The sequence below is a fragment of the Myotis myotis genome, unplaced genomic scaffold (assembly GCF_014108235.1).
Source record: "Myotis myotis isolate mMyoMyo1 unplaced genomic scaffold, mMyoMyo1.p scaffold_m19_p_5, whole genome shotgun sequence".
Taxonomy (NCBI): domain Eukaryota; kingdom Metazoa; phylum Chordata; class Mammalia; order Chiroptera; family Vespertilionidae; genus Myotis; species Myotis myotis.
The window spans coordinates 44,863,954-44,887,003 of NW_023416357.1; the positions used below are offsets into that span (position 1 = coordinate 44,863,954).

The window sequence follows — 23,050 nt, forward strand, 5'->3', positions numbered from 1 at the left end:
TAAAGGAGGTGCAGGGGTCCTGGGCTACAATCCTCACACTAGCCCAGAAGGCTGTTGTCATCTGATCCTGTACTATGAAAGCTGTTGCTTTTCCCATCCCGTGTATTTAATAACTAAAATCAAATGGGGGCTATTTATTAGGTCATATTCTGATCCTTGGGTTGAGCTTAGAAAGAAATGTTTTTATAAGCATAGGGTTGCAAAATTTAGTGCTGGATGAGGGATTTACACTTCCTTTCAAATACAGGCCACTGCTGGTGGGCACAGAACACTAGGTGTGTTGATTGCTAACGTGATTTATGGCAGTCCTGGGTATTCAGCTACATTCTATGACCTTTCTTCCACAGTGTCCTCTGCCTTGATAAAATTGCTCTATTTTATGTCAACTCCTTTTAATCCTTTTTTGAAATCAAGTAGGAAACAATTTCCAATGCATTCAACTCTAACTTTCTTTGCTTATTGTTTATCCCCCAAAGACTGAATAATACATTTAGAAGTTGAAAAATTGCAAGCTGCTGCTCTGTACACAGTGCCTTTAACTTTTTTATCCAGGTTGTTAGCATGGCCTCAAATGAACCATTTTTTTTCTTTTTTCCATGTAAACTTTAGGCCCCCAAAGTTAAACATTTGAGTATGCAGTTAATCATTTATAGCCCCCAAATATGTGGAATTGTCTATTTGGGTATATGGGCGAATAATTGTACATATAAGAAAGAATAGTAATGAAGCAGTTATGCACAAAAGTAGTACTGCAAAAGGGGAGGAACTTAGGAAAGGACCTCATGGTTCATTTGTCCATTTATTCATCTATCCAACCATCGTTCCATTAAAAAATCTTACAAAGTGTCACTCTCTATAGAACTCACTAAGATTCAAAGATTGTTATGGTTCCAGTCCTTGAAGAGTTTATATGTCATAATTTGAGCAGATTCAGTTTTGGTTGAAGGAAAGGAAAGAAGGGATATTATGCATCAACTGTGTCTTTACTATGCTAGCTTGACATATATAATCTTATCAATGATTGAAACTAAGGATAACAAAAACTAATATCACAGGTTAGTGGAAGAACACAGATTTATAAATAACCACAACCCCATGTCATTGGTGCTGTAAGACTAGTAGGAGCCCAGGTAAAGGACAGGCTGATTCTGCCTGGGATAGAGGAGGAAAGCTTCCCAGTGGAGCCCAACATTAAACTGTGTAATGATGGTTGATCAGGAGTGGCCCAGGTAGAAATGTAGGAAGGCCACTGTAGGTGAGAGAATAATGTGCACAAAAGTGTGGAGATGTGAGGAGCAGGGCATGTTTGGACAATGTGAAGAGGTTAAGTGCTAAGATTAAAGATTAGAGAGGTGGGTTTGGATTTTGAATGCCAAGCTAAGGCATTTGAATTTTATTCTGTAGGCAATGGGAAACTATTGAAAGTTTATAAGCATGGAATTAACATGATCAGGTTGATATTTTACAGAGTTGACTGCTGGCAATCAAGGGGGGGAGACTAAAATCACTTATTTTCACCTATCAAATATTTATTGAGTACTTGCCACGTGCTGGGCATCTATTAGCGGCTGAGGATACAACATTGAATCAATAGTCAAAAGTCTTGCCCTGCCCTAGCTAGTTTGGCTCAGTGGATAGACTGTTGGTCTGTGGACTGAAGGGTCCTGGGTTCGATTCCAGTCAAGGGAACATGCCTCGGTTGCAGACTCGATCCCTAACCCTGGTCGGGACTCATGTAGGAGGCAACCGATTGATGTGTCTCTCTCACATTGATGTTTCTTTCTCTCTGTCTCTCCCCTTCCCTTCCACTCTCTCTAACAATCAATGGAAAATATTCTCGAAGACTATCCAGCCTCTTCCTATGGTGGAGTCCTATCCATCCGGAGAGTGGGGCTTACCTAGGGGTCCCTGTTCGGGTGCCATATGCCAGGGTCCAACCCCAGCAGGTCCAGGGTTTCCCAAAGGCGTAGACGGAGTCGGCGAAGAAGGAATGACACAGAGGCAGCATTCAGTTGATCAGCAGCCTAGCCAGGATCTCTAGCCAAGTTCTGGTCTGGATCTCCAGCGAAGTTCTGGTTAGGATCTCCAGCCAGGTTCTGTCCAGGTTCTCCAGCCAGGTTCAGTCACCAGGTTCTAGTCAGGTTCTCTTGCCATGTTCTATCCAGGTTCTGTAGCCAGGTTCTGTCTCTAGGTTCTTCAGCCAGGTTCTTTCGCTAGGTTCTGTCTCTAGGTTCTGTTGCCAGTTTCTGTCCAGAATCTTTTGCCATGTTCTCTCCAGCGAAGTTCTTCTGTCTCTAGGTTCTGTGTAGGTTCTGTCTTCTTGGTTCTGTCTTCTAAGTTCTGTCTTGTTACATCTGTATTTATACCAGTTGATTCCAATCCTATCAATCTCTATTCCAAAGGTTAGGGCGTTTCTTATCTCCATTCCAGAGAGTAAAGATTATGTAGCTTAAGCATGATTGTTCGTAGTTAAAGTGATTAATTACCCGCCTGGCACTTAGTTAAGAGGTTTTATTCCCTCCCTAACTTCAGGGGAAAATCCCTACCTGGGGAAACAACCTTTCTCAGAGAGGTGACCTTGGTTAAAACACATAGTGCCAAGAAGGTGAGCAAACACATTAAGAACAGTATGCCATATATGCCAGGTCCCTTGAAACAGCAAGGATGGACTGGCTCCCGGCAAATTCCCCCTTTTTTATTTTTTAAAAGCAGGCATTAAAAAGAAAAACCCCAAATGCTCTCTTGTATCCATTTTAAGAGTAGGATTGGCGCTTTCCGCTATTACCTGAGTCCTGATCTATCACCCCAGGGAGAGCTTGCCAATCCTGCACTTTCCCGGGGTGGAAAGGCTGCAGTGGGGTTAAGGATAAGGCTCCTTGGGCCTGCCTCCTCCCATGCCTTTACATTTACCTTTCCTTCCTCAGAAAAGCATGGACATACTTCTTGTATAAAACGTTCTGTCTGACTGGGAGTAACCTTAATTCCTCTGCTAGCAAGCATATGTGTTAAAAGATCAATACAGAGTCTTATTTCTTTGGACTCAGTATGGCACATCTTCTTAATCTAAAGATCAATACAGAGTCTTCTTTCTTTAGACTCAGTATGGCACATCTTCTCAATCTAAGTTCTGTACTATCCACCTTCTTACCCTACTTATCCTCTATAGGGGGGTTTGCAGCACCCTGGTGGAGTCCTATCCGTCTCGAATGTGGGGGTTCTCAATGGGGGGGGCGGCTTACCTTGGGGGATCCTATTCCAGGGGTCCCAAAGGTGTGGATGGAGTCGGTGAAGACTATCCACCCTCTTCCTATGGTGGAGTCCTATCCATCCCGAGAGTGGGGCTTACCTAGGGGTCCCTGTTCAGGCGCCAGATGCTGGGGTCCAACCCCAGCAGGTCCAGGGGTCCCCAAAGGTGTGGATGGAGTCGGTGAAGAATGAATGACACGGAGACAGCGTTCAGTTGATCAGCAGCCTAGCCAGGATCTCCAGCCAGGATCTCCAGCCAAGTTCTGGTCTGGATCTCCAGAAAGGTTCTGCTTAGGATCTCCAGCCAGGTTCTGTAGCCATGTTCCCTCGCTAGGTTCTCCAGCCAGGTTCTGTCCAGGTTCTCCAGCCAGGTTCAGTCACCAGGTTCTAGTCAGGTTCTCTTGCCATGTTCTATCCAGGTTCTGTAGCCAGGTTCTGTCTCTAGGTTCTTCAGCCAGGTTCTTTCGCTAGGTTCTGTCTCTAGGTTCTGTGGCCAGTTTCTGTCCAGGATCTTTTGCCACGTTCTCTCCAGCGAAGTTCTTCTGTCTCTAGGTTCTGTGTAGGTTCTGTGCCTAGGTTCTGTGTCCTGTTGTCTTGTTACATCTGTATTTATACCAGTTGATTCCAATCCTATCAGTCTCCATTCCAAAGGTTAGGGCGTTTCTTATCTCCATTCCAGAGAGTAAAGATTATGTAGCTTAAGCACGATTGTTCGTAGTTAAAGTGATTAATTACCCGCCTGGCACTTAGTTAAGAGGTTTTATTCCCTCCCTAACTTCAGGGGAAAATCCCTACCTGGGGAAACAACCTTTCTCAGAGAGGTGACCTTGGTTAAAACACATAGTGCCAAGAAGGTGAGCAAACACATTAAGAACAGTATGCCATATATGCCAGGTCCCTTAAAACAGCAAGGATGGACCGGCTCCCGGCAGGTGATGATTAACAAAAAAAAAAAAAGGTGGACTTAAAAAAAAAAAAAAAAGACTTGCCCTTATGCAGTTTCAAGTGGTGGGAGGGAGAAAGGCTATAAAGGCTATATTCAGGGGGTGATAAATGCTATGTAGAAAATAAAGCAAAGAAGGAAGACAGATCGGTACAATCTTTGCAGCTGACTGGCCATTTTGCACTACATAATATAACCAACTTCCCACTTAGAAGGAAGGGAACATTTGAGCAAAGACCTGAAAGAGATGAGAACAAGCCATGTGGGAAGAGAATTTTGGGCAGAAGGAATGGCAAGTGCAAAGCCCTTTGTCTTATATGAGAGCTCTGGAAACCCCAAGATGACAAAAAGAGAGGAATTTAAGCCTTAAATTCCCATATTTATATGAAAGGGATATTGACCCTAAGAAATACTGATCACCTCTCATATGTCATTCAGAACCTCTAGTCATTTGTCTATAACTATTTGAGTTTGACAGGCTGGAACAAGCTCTCCTATTATAGATTGTGTGTGGCCAGAATTTTGGACAGAGGTAACTAAGCTATTTTCTGCTCTCTCTCAAGACCAGTGATTGTGCATTTAAGCAGTGAAGCCCACTTATCCTGCCAAAGCCAACAGAATATAGGTCTTTGTCTCCTTTGTAGTTTTAAACCTTGCTTTTTAGTTTCAGATGCTCAAAATCTGTATATGATGACCACATTTAAGGGAATTTGCCCCCCAACCTAAGAGATACTACACTGGCTTGATGGAACATGTGTTAACCCTTGAACAAACAAACTGGATGAGTGAAATTGGGAACATGTCCAGCTGATCTAGCTGCATGCATTGCACACACAGGGATAAAAATGAAGCCAGAATCTGGAATGAGATCATTAGTGTATACCCTCCTGGTACTGTAGTCAGACCACACACATATATAATGTACTCGACCCACCTTGAAATGCCCCTCAGCCCCAAGAGAACAAACTACTAGAAAAAATAAAGGGGAGGGGAAGATTCTGAGTGATCCATAATGCTGTCAATGTCACAATCCATCCTGAACAGTGGAATAAAGTTAATAGGCAAAGTCTTTAGTGTTTATTCAACTGCCTGCCACTGTGTCAGAAAAGCAAGGAGGAAATAGATATATCATTATAGAACATATCAATAATAAATTATAGGAATGTCTTACATATAAGGAGTAGAGGGGCTGAGCTGTATTTATTTGAAGTGTGATTATTTAGGACTGAGTATTTAACCACCCAATGCCAAAAAAATAATGTAGACAGCCTTAAGTCATTTGTTTTTTAAGTCTATTGGTATTTTAATAATTAATTAAATTAATAATATGAGTGAAAAAACATTGAAGACAAGAATTTAAAAATGTCAAAAAATAGAAGGGTAGTCATATTTTTCCTAGTGTTTAATAAATTAATATTGCCTTGGAATAAACACTAAATCTATTTATAGCATACAAAAAGGATCATCTCTGGAAGTCAAATATTCCATCTGAATTTTAAGCATTATCTTTCAGCTCAAATGATTTCAAGGTTTAAAGTAGAATATTTTATTCCAAATCTATATATCTTTTAACTCCTAAAAATATTTTTCTAAACTCTTCCAGCATTGCACTACTGGTTACAGAGTCAAGAACATACAATTCAACTAGCAGCCATCAAACGTTTATTTAGAGGTTAAACACCTTCTGTGTGCAAGGTACCAACTGGGCAAGCTATACTGCAAGTAAACTGAGTAAAACCTAGTGGCTGCCCCCAAGGAACATAGGAGACAAAGTAAAAAATAATAGTACTGTGATGAATAATATGTTCTGTGCTCTAAGGGTTTCAAGGAAAGAGAGGTGACCATCGGTCAGAGAAATCCAGGAAGGCTTCAAGGAAAAGTGGTATTTGACCTGGGATCATTATGGATGGGTAAGATTTCAATAGACAGAAATGGGGTTGATTTGGTTATGGTAGAAGGAAATTCAGGGAAAGACAAGGGTGTATTAGAGAATGGAGTTTCCTGTTTTGTTGGAACATGGTGTATATACCTGGGAGTAGAGGGGCTGAGCTGGGAAGGTGGGCTGCTGTTATAGTCTCTGGGTATGGGTGTCGGCCCGAGGAGTCTGGACTAGATTCAGCCAGCAGTGGGGCTCCATCCAAGGCAATGTGATATGATGTGACATGACACAGCTTTGTTTATGCTCTGATGCCCATGTTTTTGTCGAATTCTCCTGCTGACAGGGTGAGGCTGGTCCCCCAGCTCCTGGGGGAGAGATTGGTTCTATACTACAGATTTACTGGGAAGTCAGAGCACAGTAGGGGTCATTTGAGTATGTTCCCTTCTCACCCTTCCAGGGAAAATCTAGCTGCTGAGTGTGGCCTCTGTGTCCTGATTGTACAGGTATCATTTGAACTCCTGAATATTTTTGTGTGAACCAAAAAAGTCATCATCCACAGATATTTAAATGCCTCCTAGATGGACAGCGGCAGTTTTGCCCTGCTCAAGGTTTGTGGTAAAGAAGCAATCCCAGCCAGAAGCCAAAGAAAAACTTGAACTCATATCAGAATAGGAAAGGGCTGAGGATAGTGCACCCGGTAGATAGGCCATGGAATATTGTACTATTGTGTAATATCTTCTCTGCTAATTTTTTTGAAGCTCTAATTTAGGAAAAACAGGAACAGTTTTAGGTATTTAGGGAGATACAAAAATGTGATAGCCATTCTCAAGACACAGAAATTCAATAAAAACTTTAATCTAGGAATAATATACACCATACAACATGATAAGTAAGTAGTACATAAAGTCCCAGGATGTTTTCTGGTGTGTTGTGTTCAGTACACATAAACCTTGTTTAGACACCATCTTTCTGGACGACTGTGGGTCCAGTTTGTCCATCCTGGGCACCAGAAGCTAGGCTGCAGTAGTGAATTGGATTCCTGTAGTACAAATATAGACTTTTAGCACTACCTAAAATGATCCTTTCATTTGAAACTTTTTAAAGACACAGAAACCTTTACTTTGTAGAAACTTTTTGATAAGAGCAAAAGCAGAATGGGTCAATTAATAAAAATTTGGTTAAAGCCCCAAATCCTAAAAAGTACAATAATAAAACATGCTTTGACAATATTTTTATGTAGAGTCTAGGTGTTTCTCCCTCCCTCCCCCCCACACCTCCCAGGTATAAGTCTGTATTTTGGAGACTTTCTTGCATGAATCACATCCATAATGTATCTATTTCTAGTTTCAGTTTATTTAAAGTAAAGCAGAAATTACTGAGGCCATCTGAACCTAAAATCTGATGGGACTTTCTGTGATTTTTATTGCAATCTTTTAAACTATTTTTTTCACACCTACTTGTATCAGTTATTTTTTGTGTGATGAGATTATTGAGACTTTCCAAAGCATTCAACTTAATTTTCAGAATAACAACTACTTTCTTTTCAGCTCTTCTAGTTTGTTGATGTTCATAATAATGAAAATATGTTTAATTTAATTAATTAAGATACTATGTTTACAAGTGTCATAATAACCAAGACATGCTCGGGAGCAGATACAGCTGACACTGGCTGATAAAGCCACAATGGGAGCAGAAGTTCTGGGGTATGCTGGAGAGTAGTTATTCCCTCAAGTGCTGAGCGTGTGGTGCTTGTCAGAAAATTCGGTGTGCAAAGGAAATGAAGAGCATCTGTGAATCTAGAAAGGTTGTTAAGTGGAAGGAGTTGAGAGCTTCCACTGGATAAAGTTAGCTAAGCAGCTAATTTATGTACGGAGTATTTATTACCCAGAATATGCTATGTGATTCTGGATTAACATCACTTCAGAACTGATTAAACACACACAGACATATACATTCCTAAAGCAAAAATGTTTTATTTCAGGTATAGATGAAGGAAATGGTGGTTCTGGCACTGTTGTGAGCTTCCATTTATTTGCCTATTGATATTCTTGAGTGTTCTATCCTGAAAGTTCATTGTGCTGTGATATCTATATATCAGGACATTTATGTTAATTGTAGAATTTTAAAATATCTCAATAAAATACATACATAGTGCTGACTTTATAGGCTTTTGTGAGAATTAGTGAAACAGTGCACGTAGAGTATGCATCACAGAGCTGAGGAGGTTTGGCCCCCTCTATCTCTTTTACTTTTGAATGTAACTGTCCAAAATTCACACTTGGAGTACAGAGTCTTCATCCAAAGCATATCAATCAACCAACTTGCAAGAGTTACCACTGGACAAATTTGGAACAAACCAAGTATCAGAATGAACAATGATAGGAATTGACTAAAACACATTGAATTTGTAAACTATCTATACATTCATTCAGATAAGAAATAAAATTAAAGGAGAGGGGGAGAAGTTCATTAGTGAAAAATGCCAACAAATAAGCATGGAAGGAATAACAGAACTAGGGTATTACCATTTTATAACCACAATAGTAATTACAATTATTCAGTTACAAATTTTCAGTGGAAGCTAAAAACACTGGGGAATGGGATTTCAAACTATTTTACCCCATCGATTTCTACTTACTACAAAGAGAGAGTATGCCTTTAATAACAAAGAAAGCTGGTGAATATCACCTTCACCAAGAGAGACCACGCTGAGCACCACTGACGAGGTACAATCTGATAGTTTGAGGCCCCTAACTTGATGCACACAATGCCACCTAGTCGTGTTCTGGCCCCACCTCCTTAAATCCAAGTTTAACTTGAATTTAATGATGAGAAAGTAATCAAACGAATGCAAACTGAGAAACATTCCTTAAAACAAAACAACAGTATCACCAACAAAATATGTACATCAATGCTGCAAAAGAGAGAGAAAGGCTGAGAACTCATTTAGGTTAAAAGAGACAAAAAAGGACAATTGGGAAAATTTGACTATGGCCTGTATGTAACACATAATGTTATCATGTCAGTGTTGAACTTCCAGTCTTATGGTTATATAAGAGAATGTCTTTTCCTTAGAAAGTGTTCTAATAAGCCCGCTGCAGGGTGGAAGGAAGTCTCAGGGCCTGGTTTCAAGCTGGAGAATGAAATCCCTTCTGTCTAACCAGGAGAAAGAGCTGGAAAAGTCCTGGGGGTAGGGGACAGTGTCTAAGGGGGGGGGCGGGGGGGGGCTCTGTGATGGCTTCCAGACTCGAGGAAGCTAGTGAGGAAGAGGCTGACAGTAACATACTCATCTGTGCTAAATTAACCCATGCTCAGAAAGGAAAAGCTGCTACATGGGTTATACAACGAATGGAGAATTTGTAGGTGTGTAAGACCAGATAGAGGCTGGAGAAGACAGTGTGAATTCATCCCAGAGGTATGCGGGGAAATGCAGGTTTATGAGAGTCCCTGAAACACCCCAAATGAGGTCCAGTGGGCTAGGAGAGATGTATCATGTGAAGAAACATTTTTGGAGGCGTTTCTCTCAGGAACACAGGTAGAACACTCACTGGGTTACTGTCAGCAGAAGTAAGGCTAGGGAATTTGTAATTTGTTAGTCAAAATGATCCAGATGAAGAAACTTTCCCCTTAAGATGAACAATATCTCTCTAGCTGGTTTGGCTCAGTGGATAGGGTGTTGACCTTTGGACTGAAGGGACCCAGGTTTGATTCCGGTCAAGGGCATATTGCCTGGGTTGCGGGCTCTACCCCAAGTAGGGGGCATGCAGGAGGCAGCCGATCAATGTTTCTCTCTCATTGGTATTTCTATCTCGCTCTAACTCTCCCTTCCTCTCTGAAATCAATACAAATATGTTTTATAAAAAGATGGACAAATATCTAAGCACTTAGGGGGAGCATTCTCTGGTAACATGAGAGGAGTAACATGTTGCCTCCCTTGGGGCAATATAAAAGTCATGCTGTAATTTGAATAGAGTTTAATAATGAGAAAACATGGAAAGAGGACCTTGATCCCCTGATCAGCACCACCCTAACCTATGACCTTTCTGTCACAGCATGGTGTAGGGCTCTCAGGACTCAGTGACTTTTACCTCTGGCCTAGCAGCCTTGTTTTTTTGTGGTTTTGTTTGTTTGTTTTTGTATAATGATTGCATATGCATTTTCCAAGTCACTTTGTTTTCTCAAAGTCTGTTATTCCTCCTCTGAAATGTATAACATCTATGTATGTATTTCTAACCTCTTTTCTACTATACACACATCATTTTGAACTTTGATTTGATTCGTAATATTGGTGATGCCCAAGAATTTTTTGGCCCTACATGTCCTTTGGATTCCTATTTTACTTAGTTTTCATATTAAACCTTTCCAATACTGTATGCCCACCTCCCACCCTACCTATCCACCCTTCTCCCCCCAGAAAATGCCCAGTGTAGCTGACCAGCAAGGTAATTAAAAAAAGGAAGGGAAGGGAAATCAGTTTTCTGTGGAAACATCAGGTTTCAGGGTGGTTGCAAGCCATATACTCTGTCAGTATGCAAATTGACTTTACCCTTCCAAGTTTAAATTAGACAATTGTCAGTGAAGACACGAGATGATATCAAGTTTGTCATGATTCAATGAATGTGCATCTGTTTTCCCTAGTTCCACCAAGGGAGATGTACTGAGGTCGTGAAGAGGGTCAGCGGTCTAGGATGTGAAGTCTGCTGGGTGAAGGGAGCACCAAAACGGGGTTCTCCCTGAATGTGTACCGCTCCCCCACCCCCACTGTGTCCTCCTGAGACTCCGACCAAATTACTTTGCCTAGTGGCAAAACTGCTCTGGGCTAGCTACATCATCTGGTCCTAGCATTCAGGTTTCAGAAACAGTTTCTTGTATGTTACAGGACCATGTGGCCAAACCAACCAAAGATAAAAGAATGGCACCTGAGTATGTGCATGAGCAGCCACACAACAACACTGTGATGATGATCCGTGTGTGGGCACCTGCTATCACATGCTCAGTGGGCCTCGAGGCGGAGGAGACACTTGGCATGGCGGATCTGGACTGGCACGCACGGCAGCTCAGCCGTTTGAGGAAGGAGCGGCCTGGGCTTGCAGATGAACGTTCATTAGTGAGGAAGAGGCCGGCAGCGGGGCGGGCAGAGCTGGTGGTGTAGAGCTGCTCCAGTTGTCCCTGAGACACAGTGTTGAGAGCATGCCCAGTGTTGCAGGGAAATTACTGAGTCACACCCACCACACCTGAGCGCTCACAGCCAGAAGGCACACCTAGAAACACCAGTGGAGTTCTATACTTACCAACACACAGGTTTTATACTCCTCAGTCTGTTTCATGCCAGTTAAACTTGTCATTATTATTAATACATTAAGTTAAATGTTATATAAACATACAAAATGTGAATGCAAAAAAAAGTTGTTCCTGTGAAAACTTGTTCAAATATTTTGAAAGTAAGTTGCTGGACAATGGTTTAAATGGAAAAGCAATGACCAAAATCTAAAAGGATTCTGCACTCAGTTTACCCAACAGGTATCTTTAGTTTTTGCTTCCTTTTAAAGAAATTATTACTTAAAATAATAAATGATGTATAATGGGTGTGATATATACAGAGGTGATGCTCTAATCAACTGACCAACTTCCAAAGAAAAAGCCTGGGCCTTTCATCAAAAGCTTGGTAAAAGACTGCAGTTATTTTAATTTAAAATGAAAATTTTATGTACATATCTGTGACTTCTTTTATGATTCACCTCTTCAACCAACAGCCTCCATTAAACAACCAACACCTTATCTTGACTGTATCGGATGAGAGGGTCTCTGTGGAACTTCCTCACTCATCATTATTCTCTTGAGATCCTCGGGGTTAGGAATTCCCATGATCAATCTCTTCTTCAAAGGGAACAGCATTTCATGAAGGAGAAAATTTAAAAGAAGGATCTTTCTAAAGATCTTGTTCAATGCAAACCTTTAATTTTAGCCTAATTGTGACAAAAACAGGTCAGGTATTCCTATAAATGGCACCATTATAGTAATAGCATAAACCCAATTTATAAATCCTTGACATACCAGCTTTGAAATTGAGATTCTTGACAAATTTAGGAGTATCAGAATTTGCATTCTTTCCATTTTGTGCATGAAGACTTTATGATTTTTATAATACACAGTTTCAAATTGCCTTAATTCTAATTTACAAATGACAGGATTGCCCTGTATCAGAAGCAGCTCTCTCTCTCTCTGGGACAGTAGAAGTAAGCCTCCTAAAGAAGACTTTTCTAATCAACACCTCTCTTCTTGGTGACACAGGTCTCTCCTCTTGAGCTTGGTTGTGGTGTAGAAACTTATGCTCATTATTAGCAATGATCTTTTCTGACCTTTTTCCTGGAATGAGTCACTTCTTCAAGCTTTTTTCTTTTTCTTTTTAAAATATATTTTATTGATTTTTTACAGAGAGGAAGGGAGAGGGATAGAGAGTAAGAAACATCGATGAGAGAGAAACATCAACCAGCTGCCTCCTGCACACCTCCTACTGAGGATGTGCCTGCAACCAAAGTACATGCCCTTGACCGGAATCGAACCTGGGACCTTTCAGTCCGCAGGCCGATGCTCTATCCACTGAGCCAAACCAGTTAGGGCTCAAGCTTTTTTCTTTCCTCTTATGCTGTATGTCTCCAGTAATATCATTAGGCTTCAGATTATTCAAGTTCCTCTATAAAGTTTGTGAATGACTTTTCAGGTTGTTTTATTTTTAAAGCGTAGGACCAAGATATTTATCTACAAAAGCATTTAACACCTTTAAGCAATTAGATTTCTTTCACATGTCTTTCTTTATCACTATGTCTCTGACAAGAGTGTCAAACAAGGCAAGACCTTTTCTAATACTATCAGGTGACCTGTTATAGTCTTTCAGAACAAATATGAAGCACTGATGCACATTAACTTGGCTCTACCAAATGGCTTTGACCCATGTTTCTCAAACTGAATTCTAGGAGCTGGAAAGGTCAACAGGCATTTCTGAAGCATTATAGAAACCAGAGGAGCAGAGACAAGGACTACAACCAAGGAACTGTTCTTCTCGTCCCTTGTCCCTTCTGTTTGAATTTCCTGCTTTTATTCTGAAACTAGAGGCCCGGTGCACGAAAGTTTGTGCACTGGGGGGACTGGGGGGAATGAGTTTGCTCAGCCTGGCCTGCCCCCTCTTACAGTCCGGGAGCCCTCAGGGGAAGGTCCCACCTGGCTGATCAGGGGAAGGTGTCACCCTCATCACCCTGCCACTGCCGCTGCTGGCCGCTGTGGCTGCCTGCCCTCAGCCCTTGCAGCCGCTTCAGCTTTGTCTGGAAGGATGTCTGGAAGGACATTTGGCTGTCCGGTCTAATTAGTATATTATGCTTTTATTATTATAGATAGCTCCTTTATCTGGAACCCAGTTATGCGGTTACATCAATCAATTGGCATATTTGTTGTACCCAGAAACTGAGCCAAAAAAGGCCTCTAAACTCCTAAACTTCTCAAAATGTTGCACATGATGTTTAGGCCCATGATTCTTTTTTTATTTTATTACATCTTCACTGAAATATAATTTACATGTCACAAAGCTCAATCTTTTAAGTGTATAATTTCAGTGGTTTTTAGTATGTATACATTGTTGTACAACCGACACCTCTACATAGAGAACTTTTTCATCACCCCAAAAAGAAACCCCAAACTCATGAACAACTACCCCACATACTCCTCCCCTCCCCCACTCAGCTCTAGGCAACTACTAATCTACTTTCTGTCTCTATGGATCTGTTTATTGTTTATTCTGAATATTTCATACAAATGCAATCATACAATATGTGACTTTATGTGTCTATGTTATTTCACTTAGAATAATATTTTCAAGGTTTATCCAGATCATATCATGTATCAGTAGATCATTTTTATAGCTGAATAATATTCCATTGCATGGATATGTCATATTTTGTTTATCCATTCATCTGTCGAGAGACATTTGAACTTTTATCTACCTATTGCCTATTGTGAATAGAGTGCTATGAACATTTGTGTACAAGTGTTTGTTTGAACACCTGTTTTTAATTATTTTAGGTACATGCTTAAAAGTATAACTGCTGGGTCATATGGTAATTTTATATATAACTGATTGAGAAATTGCTAAACTGTTTTCTACAGTGGCTGCACCCTTTTACATTCCCATCAGCATTGTCTGAGGTTTCCAATGTATTTGCATCCTTTCCAATACTTATTTTCCTTTATCATTAAGGTCACCATAGTGGATGTGAAATGGTAACTCGTTGTGATTTTGATTTGCATTCCTTGATGAATAACAATACTGAGCATTTTTTCATGTCCTTATTGGCCATTTGTGTACCTTCTTTGGAGAAATATGTATTTACATTATTCGGTTATTTTCAAATTGTTTGTATTTTTGTTCTTAAGTTGTATGATGGTGGATTTTATGTGTCAACTTGGCAAGGCTCTGGTGCCCATTTGTTTAGTCAAACACTAGTGCACATGTTGCTATGAAGGTATTTTGTAGGTGTGATTACCATTTACAGTTGACTTTAAGTAAAAGAGATTACCCTTGATAATGTGGGTCAACCTCAATTTTACCAGTTGAAGGTCTTAAGAGCAAAAACTGAGGTTTCCTGAAGAAAGAACTGTGCCTCAAGAATAGAAATCCTGTCCGAGTTTCCAGCCTGCAGGCCAGTCCCCATAATTATATGAGCCAATTTCTTGAAACAAATCTCTTTGTGTGTGTATATGTTTGCGTATATATGTTACATGTTATATATGTGTATGTGTATACACACACACAATATACACAAACGTCTAATTGATTCAGGTTCTCTGGAAACCCATGATGCAGATTGTTAAAGTTCTTTATATATTTATGTATTCTGGATACTACATCCTTATAAAATACATGAAAGTAGAACCTGTGTTTGGTTAAGCTTCTCCAACTGAGGTTATTACATGACTTCCATAGGGTTTTCTGAGGATCAGATAGAATAGTGCCTGTAAAACACTTCGAACAGTACTTGACACATAACTCAATATTATTACTATTATTTTCCTCCCATTTGAATTCATTTAGAGAAATGAGCCCTACACCACTCACTAGGCCTTAAAGATATTATTCATTATTCAGTAACTGCTTATGAATCCCTATTATGTGTGAGACACCATGCAGGATGCGGTGCGGGCTCAGCTTCACGGCATGTGGCCTGTGCAGCCTTGCAGGGCTGGTGCTTGGCTCAATGTTCTGCTGTAATCATCTTAACATTCTTATTAAGTCTTCAACAAGAGACTCTGCATCTTTATTTTACTCTGGGTCCTGCACATTATGTAGCCAATCCTGTTATGGTGAATAGAAAGTTCTTTTTGTTCAGAATAATAACTGATATTTCTAAAAATTACCATGTGTTATTCAGAAAACATAAATTTCTCCTAAATATACTCTGTTTGAGAAGACTGAGAAATATACAGTACCTTTTAGAAACATTTTACCAAACATGATGTAAGAAGTGAAGATAAGTTTTAATTATCTGAAGAATTCACTTATTTAGTACAATCAAGTGCCTGATAAATGAACTGTCAATATATTTTGCAAAAACAAGACATAAAGAAACTTCAGGTTTTGTCGTGGTACTAGTTATTAGGGATTGGAGAATTTATATTGCTAAGGTTTGGGGGGATTATGAAGTAAAATTTTTGAAGTAAATATCTTCTCCCCAGTTATTGATAAATATATAGGCACTTGCTGTGAGATGTTGGACAGGTTGCTTCACCTCCCTTAATTTTATGTTCTCTTTCTGAAAAGTGAGGGTGATATACAGCTGACAAGTCTATGCAGAGGACCCGGGTTTTAGCACTGTATCAGATGAGGTACAATAAATGTCCTTTTCTCTGAATTTCTCCTACCAAAGATGTATTGAGCACCTATATGTGCTATGCTTCACTCTAAGCACTCTGGACACATAGCTGAGAAGGGGCCTTGTTCTCAAGAGGATGATATCCTCATAAAGGAAGACATGCTAAGCATCATAAATATGATCACTTCAGGCTGCACTAAGTACCATTGGAGAGGATTAATGGGTGAGGGGCTGCTTTAGTTAAATGGGTGGTCAGGGACAAGCTCTCTGTGTAGGTGACATATGAGTTGAAATCTGAAAGATGAAAACAAGGAAGTCCAGCCAGCTTTCTTGCAGCAGAAAGGCCCGGGGAGAAAGGACCAAGAGCAAGAGGTTGGATTTTATTCTGGTTTAGGAAGAGGTCTTTGGAGGGTTTCAAGCAAGGGAAATATGTAATCCAATCTGCGCTTCAGGAAGATTCCCCTAGCTGGCGGCTCGGTGGAGGAATCGGGTGGACTGAGGGTTGGCAAGAGTGGGGACAGTGACCACCTATGGGAGTGCTGCATCAATCCAGGAGGAAGAATACCGGGGCTTTGACTATGGCTGTGGTCTTGGAAGTTTGTAAGAAGTAGTTGGATTCACAATCTACTTCGAAGGAAAAGCTGGCAGGACTTACTGTGGACTAACTATAAGGGTAAGGAAAGAAGAAGTTGTTTTTTTCTCTGATGGAAAATTTAATACATGTTCAGTATAGAAAACTTGCAAAATTCAGGAAAGTGTTCAGTGGGCTGCCTGTTTTAATATGTAAACCTAGCTTTTTCTTGCACAAAAAGAATGCTGTTATTATTGCTACCTTTTTTGAAGATTTCAGTGCACCTTCCCTTATTAGAAGCTTGGAGGATTATTGAAGTTGAGAAAAAAAAAAGGGGGGGGAGAGAAAAAGAAACATGTTTCACCCTTTTAGTACAGTTTCTAACTTGGGATAACCATTTTATCCTTTGATGGTTGTTTTGCACAACATCTATTACTATCTCTAGCAATTATCACCAGAAAATATGATCTAATATGGCATTGGATCTTTTCCTCTCATTTCTCACTGTTTCTCTTACATATAGAAATTAAATTTGTAGGTCCTAAGTGCAGGGTCATTTACTGAGTGCACCAAGCCAATTCTTCATGAGAACTTGAGATTTAACCTTGCACTGCCTTTTATTCCTTCTCTTAACATTCTAGGAGGCACGTGTCTGAATAACATCGTTCTATACTATTTTTAATGTGTCCCTACCCCAGAGCTCTTCTATCTACCAGTTAGTCTTGTAAGAGGTAGGAAACTTGCATAAATTGTTTAAAATTGACATCATTTTCCAAATATCTTTCTTTTACTGTAGAAAGTGACAGCCAGTGGAACATGAACTACATTGTTAACATACAACTAGTAGAGATGAAGGAAACTGAGTTCTTTTTTTAAAATATTTTTTAAAAATATATTTTATTGATTTTTTTACAGAGAGGAAGGGAGAGGGACAGAGAGCCAGAAACATCAATGAGTGAGAAACATTGATCAGCTGCCTCCTGCACACTCCCCACTGGGTATGTGCCCGCAACCAAGGTACATGCCCTTGACCGGAATCGAACCTGGGACCCTTGAGTCTACAGGCCGATGCTCTATCCACTGAGCCAACCTGGTCAGGGCGAAACTGAGTTCTTAACCTGAGAATGCACATCTAGATGTTCATAAATGTATGCAGGCAAAACCCCTTAATTTAAATTTCTATTTAATTTGTAATTTTGCAGCAACAACGGTGAGTATTTAATAAGGTTCCAAACGTCTCTGGGTAAGGTGGGGGTGTTGTAGAAAAAAAATATTTTTTCTTTGTCCTTGTCTGACTTGGAATTGTCTAATATGTCAAGAAGGAAAAAAATACCTCATTTAAAATATATTTGGGTAGATACTGTAATAACAATGAACGCTTTTATTCCCCAGCAGCAGTTGGTGCTGCCTGTACCATTAAGGTGGACATGGTATGCCTTATATTCAACTTATTGGTAAGATTTTAATAAAAAAAAAATCTGTAGGAAGTGTGGTATATATTATCACATTTAAAGCAGCCAATTAAATTAGTCTCCTGATACAGGCCACTTTATAAACTCATTTATCACACAAGTTAGCTTGGTCTGACCTTTCCACCCCTTCTTGGACAAGGATGGGAGCAATTTCTCAGTGGCAAAATTATTGATTTTCGTTTTGACAGAGCTTATTCTCCAGTTTGATTTTCCTTCTTCGCTGCACTTCTGTTCTTGTGTCACCTTCTCAGAGACTGGAGACTCATTTACATGTTGGCAAGAAAAATGCTGTTTGGAAGGACATAGGAAGCTATAGCTTAATGTTCAAGCTAATTAGCCACACCTAGACAATTTATGAAGGCATTTTGCTCAATATGTAGTTTTTCCTTTACTCAATAAACAGGGAAAAAAAAGTGTTGGTTATCTATTAAAGTTTGACATGCTCGCCAAGCAAATGTTAATTCTTCTTTTGTTGCACTATTTAACCTCATGAGCTCTAGTACCTTTTTCCTAAATGTTAATGCTTTTTCCTACATGTCAAATGCCCATCCATTTGTCACATGCAATATTGACATAGATCATTTGCTCAGCTAATAAAGAATATTTCCCTCTATCAATAATTTTTCATAATTGGGCAAGGTATCTCTTTCCAGGGGACAATTAGAAGGTAACTATTTATAGCCTTTTTCTGACCTTGAGAGATTTAAAGAAAATAATTATCTTATTGCAAAAATTGCATTTAAAGTCAATCTTTCTAAAAGATAAAGCTTTTTTGAGTAAAATAAAAGGGGGCTGCGATCATGGATGGGAGAAAAGTTACATTTACTGAGTGCCCATTACAAGCCAGAAACTGGAGTTTTATGTACATATGTTCTTTAGCACCCTCAGCGTTTCTTTTATCTGCATTCTGTGGTGAAATTGAGGCTCAGAGAGGTCATGTAACTCGTCAATCAGTTAATGGATGTTTGGCTTGGGATTTAACACCAAATCTGTTGGACTCAACTCCACTCTCCGTCCACTCCACTATGCTTTGCTGCTTTGGTTGGCATGATCTATGGGGAATCCCATGTTCTGAGGGTGGCAGCAACCCATTGCCCACAACTGATTCAGATTCAGAGTTGTATTGACGGCTGTCTCAGTAGTGCTGATGGAAGGGCAGGAGACTCTTATCCCAAGTAACTTTGATCTCTCACCCATGATCCAAAGCAGACAGTCTCCTAGTGTAAGGAAGGGGTACAGAAAATCTCTGTGTGCTCTTACAGGGAGGAACAGGACTATTCCTGCTTCCTAACAATGGTGGTCTCTGTTTTCTCTTGGAAGCAGGGATTTTGTTCTAAGGAAGGAGACTATTATACATTTTCCTCTGTGCTACTCACACCACTGCTGGTAACCATTCATGAATTACTGATAAGTTCAATATCCTACTGTCTAGATGACTATTATTCTTAGTAGTTACAAAATGATTGGAATGTCTGTTTAACAGAAACTGACAGAATCATAAGGGCAGCATTCCTGCGCTTATACACACTTTTGTAAACATCAATGCTAAGAAAAAATCCTTACTCCTTTGGATTGTGTTAAAGTTTTCTAAACATAGTCTGATTTTCTCAGGCTACCCTTCAAAGGACTATCAGGTTCTAAAACAAATTAAAAAGTATGTGTAAGTCAGAATTGAGAGATAAGAATAGTCTCAAAAATAGTCTTATTATTTTTTTTTAAATATATTGGTACTGCTCTTAACCCAATAGTTATCATTTTCTCAGGCCAAGGCTAAAGTCACCAGGTACCTTATTCTAATAAAACCAACATGGATTGTTCTTAAGCAATCAAGCTAATTGTTTTCTAACAATTAAAAACATCAGAGGTCCCAAAGCAATCTCAAGTTTTAAAACATACTTCTTTTCAGACTACTAAGGTAATACCATTTTACTAGCATTTTTAGAAAATGCACATTAGAAAAAAGAAGAAAATTAAAATGATATGTGATCCCACACACCTAAACGTAACCATTATTAACATCTGGTGCACATCAAGTCTTTTTGCATTTTAAATAACAATGGTGTGGTGGTCAGGATTCGTAGGGGCAAGCAACAGAAAGAGCTGTCACTCCTTTAAGTAAAAAGGAGTTTATTGAAAAGATATTTGGAACTCCACAGGAAAACCTCGAGAACCAATCTTAGAAAAGAGTAAGAGTGGAAGTGACAAAGGGAGGTTAATAAACCAGAACCATCCGAAACTGGTTTGGCTCAGTGGATAGAGCGTCGGCCTGAGGACTGAGGGGTCCCAGGTTCGATTCCGGTCAAGGGCATGTACCTGGGTTGCGGGCACATCCCCAGTAAGGAGATGTGCAGGAGGCGGCTGATTGATGTTTCTCTCCCATCGATGTTTCTAACTCTCTATCTCTCTCTCCCTTCCCCTCTGTAAAAAATCAATAAAATACATTTTAAAAAAATAGAAAAAAAAATAAAATAAACCAGAACCAGAGGTCAGATAACACCATAGAATTAGTCAAGTGAGGTTCCAGAGCTGACACCCTTCACCAAAGCTAGTACTTCTATACTGCTGCCCCTGGCGCCCTGAAAACCATGTTCCCTCACTGATGGGATGGAGTTTCCACTAGCCTGTGGGTCACTAGCTTCCAATTCCGAGTCTGGGTGGGTCTGGGTGCTTGATCAAGTCCAGCCCACATGCCTGCCCCAGCTGTCAGGGAGCAGTGACAGAAATACTCTTAATTCCTTGTCTCTATAAAGGGAGGAGGCCTTCACTGCACATGAAGAATCACATGGTGGGAAATTTCCCAAACTTGGGAAGGGAGTTTAGATGCTGAGCTGCCAAAATCCCACATGATGTCTGCCACAATGAGCTCATAAAGCTTTATATAGCTCTGCATTCTGCTTTCCTCTCAAATGAAACCATGACTATTTCCTTAAATCATAAAATACTGTTAAAAAGTAAGACTTTCAGTGACTGTAATAATAATCTTAATTTGCTAAATAACTAGCATATGTGATACTGACTAGAAACCTTGAAAAGCATGGCAGTTACAAAGGTAGAAGCATCGATCTTAGTATAGAACTATCTAAATTATTTTTCTACCTTCAGTTAGCATATGCAGAGAGAAGTCTGCATCATGAGATCAAGCCTTCATATCTAGGGGCACAGCCTGAGATAGCCTAGATGACCTCAGTGAGGCAGGACGGACTGGAAAGGGCAGTTTTGGGAGCTGCCTCTGTCTATTAGGTTGGGCCAGGAAGGCGGGCACAGGCCCAGCTGCAGGAGAAAAGGAACTCTGTACCTGACCTGGCTGTAGCCCAACCAGGAGGCTCTCAGTTTTGGGGCATAATGCCGAAGGTAATATTCAGTTGTCAGGGACTGACAGTTCTAGCCCTTGGCCTGAGTTTCAGGAGAAGCCTGGGGTTGAAAATAGGATCATAGTAAGTTTGAAGGACTAGTCCTAGAAGGACACATAATAGGTAAATTATCAAGACAGGGAGAAGAAATACAGTGGGACTGCAGATACAAGACCAGTGACTAGGGTGGGAGCAGGTCTTATAAGCCTTGTATCAGAACTAAAGCCAACATTGATTTCCAGGCTCAATTTGCTTAGGTTTTTCCTGACTAAGGTTGGGCATGGAGTGCTCAGTTGTAGGGAAGGGGTTGACAGAGTTGCTACACATGGAGCCCAGGGACCCCCAGTGACTGAGGGACTGAGAAGAAGGCCATAGGAGACAAGCTCAATTAGCTAAGGTTGTGCATCTATATGTCAGAAGTCAGACCAGAAAGAAAGGGCACAGGCACTCTGTATGAGGGCTCTGAGGCAAACGTGCCTTCTCTCCATCCCTGATGGCTCTCTGAGCCTGTGGCGATCTATCTCTTTTGTTCTCCCTAAGACCCCACTAAAAGGTTAGCTTCTCTTCCTGTCAATTTGAATGTGGCCTTCCCATCCCTATGGGTATCCTGAAAAATTGAATACAGGTTTCAGGTGCCCCAGTAATAATTTACAGATACCACAGCTCAGCGACTTTGCCCTGGAGACTCTTATCTTTCAGATAGTTTGCAACATGTTGAATGTGGAAGGATCCAGCACAGCAGTACAGAGCCAAACCACATATGGCGTTAGACCCCCTGGGTAGTAGAGTGGAATTAATTGGAGTAGCCATTGTCATTCTACTTCATGTAACTTTGTGTTTTCATTCCATGGAATTTTAGCCACAAGAATGCTACTCACAGATTGTGTGTGGCATGTTTTGCACTGAGGAACAAGAAAGAACATTGCATCGACCACGACATAATTACACTTCCTTCTGCACAACTTCATCCATGCCTGGCGTGTGGACTCTGCCCAGGTCTGGCTGTGAACCCTGCAAAACCACGATGCAACGATCAATTCTCGTCATCATTCCTCGGAAGGCTGTTTCGAATTTGCCTGTAACCATTGGATAGACCTACCTTTTAAAAATAGATGTGTTTTTGCACTCTTGAAACTACTTATTTTCTTACTCTTTGTCACAGCCAGCCTAGTTTAAGCTGACGGTAAAAAGAGGTTTTGGAGGTTTTCCACCACAAGGTTATTTAAAGTTCTTTGAGCTGCCGCCAGACCTTCATTTAGCATTTTAATAAACTTCCTGGGCCAAGGAGTAATTTTCCTGTATCCTCTTTGTCCTCAGCATGAAGTAATAGTACAAAAGAGGGTCATCATTTTTAGGCCAGTCATCTACATTAATTATAAAATTATCCTAATGAACAACCAGATATGAAGTCTGGGACAGAAAAAAAGGGGAGCAGGCTTCTTTCCGTGGTTAACATTAGGAAGGGGGGTGGTCATAGACACATCAAGAAACTGCCAACAGAAATATTTTTCACATGGACAGTTAGAAAGGACATTAAAAGAAACTGCATAGTCAAGTTATAGCAAGATAACCACATTCAATTGCCTAACGTTTGCTTATTTGTGCCCTTATCTGGAGTCTCTCTAAGGCCAGAAGTACCAGTAGACTCCCATGTTTACATGGGGATATGGAAATCGGCCTCTAAGACAGTTAGTTGCAAAGATCCCCAGAGAATTTTTTGGAACTTGCA

The 23,050-nt window shown here is 40.3% G+C and overlaps 1 long non-coding RNA gene across 1 annotated transcript in view; it reads left to right on the plus strand.

The window, feature by feature from the left end:
* LOC118656745 overlaps window positions 1-22,351 on the plus strand; it is a 67,275-nt gene extending 44,924 nt beyond the window's left edge. The window contains exon 3 of the long non-coding RNA XR_004967679.1: window positions 22,181-22,351. This is a non-coding gene — a long non-coding RNA (uncharacterized LOC118656745). The remainder of the gene's footprint in view (window positions 1-22,180) is intronic.
* The last annotated feature ends 699 nt before the right edge of the window (window positions 22,352-23,050 follow it).